Consider the following 5,014-nt stretch of genomic DNA (forward strand, 5'->3'; position numbering starts at 1 on the left):
ACACACACAGAAACAGATCTATTATATCATGTTTACATAAACCTTTTTTGCACATTTAAGTCAAACAAATTGAGCTTTTCACTGTTTCAGGGCTGGTTGATTACATAATACTGATGTAGCTTACTGAAGGCAGTTGGACTGAGAACACCTCCAGTGCTTGACAGCAGGACAGACTGACAAACTGTGAGAAAACCCCCGATTTTCCAGAGGATCCTTCAGCATGCACATCACATAATGCGACTGCGGTTCAAACCGGGACGCTGACGCGTCCATGGTCACAAGGCCCCGTCCACTTATGCAGGATGCAAGGCGCGGGTTATCTGAGCGTGCATCACAACCGAGCAACCCTCAACCGTGCGAGTCAAGCATTCTGGATGGTTTTGTAATATCCTATTCCAGGGAATCATATCAACGTTTAAAGCTTCCCCAGTGCAAACAAACACACACACACACACACACACACACACACACACACACACACACACACCCGAGAGTTCAGATTTCAGAACACACCTTCCCACTTTTCTCACTCCTGCTCCTGAATCAAGTGCTGCTTTATCATCCCAGAATGCCTTCCTTTGGAAGACGACCCGCTCCACAGGGGAGGGTGCGCGTGCAGGAGGTTCGGTGGATCAGAGGCGGGAGGTCCAGTGCTACAGGTGTGCGCTCCAGTCCGGCATTCGGCGCGAGGAGGAAACCATCCTCAGGACCCTAATGAGCCAGACGTGTCAACACTCTCCTCCTCCCTCCACACGCCCCTATAACACACTCGGCCTCAACTGAACTATATGACAGAACCATAATTATGCCCAGTCAAGCTCGAAATGTTCCAGCCTCTCTCTCTCTCTCTCTCTCTCTCTCTCTCTCTCTCTCTCTCTGCTGATGATGAGTCATATTCGTGTTCGATGTTTTATTGTCCAGCAGTGACAGATGACCGCATAAAAAGTGCGCATTGCTTGTTTACATATTAAAAACTTGGGGGGATTTGGGGTTAGTGTTGGGACAAGCTAAAGGGGACACATTAAAGCGGAAAAGTTTCAAAAGTCCCTGAATCAGACGCTGTCTCTGCATTAAATCCATTTTAAAATGTCAAAATCTCTCTCTCGCTCGCTCCCTTCCTGCCCCCTCCTCTCGCTCTCTCTCATGCGTTCAGCAACACATGTGGTTTTCGTCTTCATGTAACAAAACAGCTCTTTGTTTTGTTATGCGCCCAGGCCACGGGAGAACAGCTTTCTCTCGCCCGGTCTCCTCTCCCCGCAGAGACTATGCCATTCTGTTCTACGCACCCGCCTGACAAAAGGTTCCGAACATCAATAAAGGGACACCAACTAAACAGAGAAAAAAGGTCCACGTCCAGTTACGGCGGCCGAAGACGCGATCGGCCGCAAACTTGAGCCGGCAGGCAGGGGGCGCGCTCACCTCCAAGGTGAGAGAGACGGAGGACGTGGCGTCGAGTCCTCGCGGAGTCGGCCAACAACACGTCTGTCGTCGTCGAGAAAAACCAGCACCAGTGAGACTTGGATGTTGGCTGGCACAGTGACCGCGAGTTACGCTGAAGGCCTTTTACACCCGAGCGGCAGCTTCGCTGCAGGACGGCGCTGTTACATTTGACAGACGCACTTTTTTAAGGACCTCCTGGTGGTGGGGGAGGGGGTTGGGGGTGGCGCTGTATAAATGCGAGCCCAGCCTCTCAGAAAACCTGTCCCGGCGACCAGACCTCTGAACGGCTTCATAAGACTCCATAAGTCCCCCTAAGACTTCCCTCATAACTCTAAGTCCTCTCAAGCTCCCAAGTCCTGCGCGAGCGCTGACCCACAAGACACCCGGACAGCATTTCACACCATGGCAACAAGCCACACCTCCCAGGGCCTGCGTGGGTCTCTTCGACGTCAAGCTGAAGCTTCAAACCGGCTTCTGGGGGCCCGTCGTCAGGAAGAGTGACTCTAAACTGTCGGCAGCACTGTTGCAAGATGCCATTCGGCTTACGGACTGGTCGATGGTCACCGAGGAAGCTGGCGGGGGCAACCAAACAACGCGCACAGAGAATTGATGCGGCCCCGGACCCAAAACACGAGGGATGCTCATTTTGAATAAAGCGCACAAACGTCTCCAATCGCCACCACACGCACACAGTGCACGGGAGAGAGAGAGAGAGAGAGAGAGAGAGAGAGAGAGAGAGAGAGAGAGAGAGAGAGAGAGAGAGAGAGAGAGAGAGAGAGTGTGCTGTGGGGAGGATGGTTGGGACTGGTGAGCATAGAAAGAACACAACAGCAGAGCATTAAAATTCTAACCAGTCAAGGCCTCGTAACGTCGGCTCCGTTTTAGCCAAACAGCAGCAAGCCTGTCATTTAACTCATTCAGTTATTCACTTACCCATACACTTGTTTAATTCATTCATTCATTCATTCATTCATTCACTCACTCATCACTCGCACATTCGACAACAGGTAAATTCCCACTCAAACACCACTTTAAGTGGCCTTACATCACTAAATGCACATTTTCTGTGTGACAAAACCTTATTCCGTAATCTTCGCTGAAAAGCTTTGGTATCTACGAACGATACTAATAAAAATAACGGACTCGCACGCACTCTAAGAACAAAATTGGTATTGCCACTTTAAACGATTCGGAGAGTCGTACGTACGACTCTACCGACCGCCGTTTCCCGGTACAACATCAGAGGCCGAGGTCGATCTAGATTACTTCTCTTAAACGCTGCAGCCACTTTATCGTCCGCTTGATGGGGGGGGGGGGTTATTACCGCCTCGCGCCCGGCAGCGGTTTGATACGGATCTGAACTTAGACCCGTTTTACGCCGAATAACTCCCCTCCCGTCCCGCCGCCAGCTGGCCGGTTGTAGTCGACACGGGCGTTACTCTCACTCAGACTCGACTGAAACTGGCCGCCGGCACCGCAGAGCCGTTACGCTGTCAGCGAGCTCCGTCCCGCGTCTCGGCCGGACTTAACGCCGTTCCTCTCTTCACGCCGGGAGACACGATTTTCGTCTCGGTTGCGTGTTCCCCACCCCCGGGTCGACACAGACGCAGTATAACGTCGTAAACCGATGCGTGCTAGATCAGCTGAGGGGGCAAGCGAACAAGTAGAGATTTCGTAAGCGGACACTCATTGCTAAACGAGTCGTGTTGTGAGGGATCCGATGCGGGATTATGGCTGCAGCCGTCGCGATGCCCCTCGCGCCGTACAGCCGGGTTCATTACGCAGCGCGCGCCTGACATTTTGCGGCCACTAATCAGCCGCACACCTGCCGGCGACCTTTAATTAAAGGCGTAATTAAAGATCACGCGTAATTAACCGAGTCAGGTGAGGCAGAACAGAGTGAACCTGATAGCCCAATCCCAGCTTTTCCAGGGAAATGTCACTGATAATCTTTAATAAAAATACAAAATAAAATGGATTACAATGACCTGTAATCTCTAAATAGTCATGAAAGGATTTCTCTAACCACTCTAGTAAGGCGCAAAACCAAAATGGATCCTAATTTGTGTGTTTCTGTGTGTGCGCATGTTTGTTGGAAGGGTGACTTATGAGGATAGCAAATTTTGTACATATGTGCTTCCCAAAACAATGACGACTCCTGTAAACTACTGGCTCCTGCAAACTACAGGCTCCTGTAAACTACTGACATCTGTAAACAGCAGTTTGGCCAAGCATTTCTCTTCTAGCTGGAAGGCTGTCACCTTTTACTTGGCAGTAAACACAGCTGCGCATTGCGAGACTGTTTGAGGTCGCCCCTCCCCTCCCTCACTCTACAGGTCTCGACGATCCCTGAACCGCAGGTAAGCGACCCCCAGTGAACTCTGACATTCCAGCATTCGCGCAAGTTAAAAGGTCGCAGCGTCGTCCAATTGCGAAGCAGCCTCGCTTGCGCCCTGCGTTTATGCAAAGTTCACATTTATCTTACTGTGTGGAGAGACGAGAAGCGCTTCATTTGTCTTTAAACAAAGATTTTTATGAAGAGAAAAATTTTCATGAGACGATTTTGGCACTGAGAATCTTGTTAAAAAACGTGTCATGCCGAAATCATTCTGGTCTGCCTGTTGGTTCATGTTCTGGTGCGAAAATGATGTTCTGATTTATAACAACACATGGCTACGGAAAACCCTTGTTCCGAATCCCCACACCTGGACCTTGGATCCAGTTCCTGGACTCGGTAATCACCGGGAGTCCATTCCAGATAGCGTAAGTGGCTGGCCCAGGTGGACAGAGGGTGGAAGATCTATAAGACTTGGACCTTGGGGGTTTTATTCTGATACCTGTGTTGCGGCGGTGGTGAACACAAAATCCAGGAGAGGGTTCAGAACGACAGTGGAGGTGTGAAGGCCAAAGTGTGTGCTAGATGTTGATTTGGAATACACGCTACAATGTAAATGAGCTACAGGCTACTGCCACAGGCACATAGGAACCTTTCCTGTTGGTCGTCAAGGACAACCACCCCACCTGTCTCGCAGAAATAGGAAACAACGCTCGGAGCTCTGTTTACATCGGAAAGGAAAACCATTCCTTTATTTATTTATTTGTTTGTTTATTTTTTTGGTGAAGCTTCTTTTTCTCCTTTGACCAGTCAGGCCAGAGCTGAGACAGAGACACCCACCCATGCACACACACACACCACACACACACACACACACACACCACACACACACACACCACACACACACACACACACACACACACACACACCACACACACACACACACACACACACACACACACACACACACACCACACACACACACACACACACACACACACACACACACTCATACACACACACACACACACACACCACACACACCCACACACACACACACACACACACACACACACACACACATACACACACACACACACCACACACCACACATACACACACACACACACACACAGACACACACATACACACCCATGCCTACACACAAGCCTACACACACACCTATGCCTACACACACACCAACACCTACACACACACACCAGCACGCACACACACCAG

Source organism: Electrophorus electricus, chromosome 9 (genome assembly GCF_013358815.1).
Source record: "Electrophorus electricus isolate fEleEle1 chromosome 9, fEleEle1.pri, whole genome shotgun sequence".
Taxonomy (NCBI): domain Eukaryota; kingdom Metazoa; phylum Chordata; class Actinopteri; order Gymnotiformes; family Gymnotidae; genus Electrophorus; species Electrophorus electricus.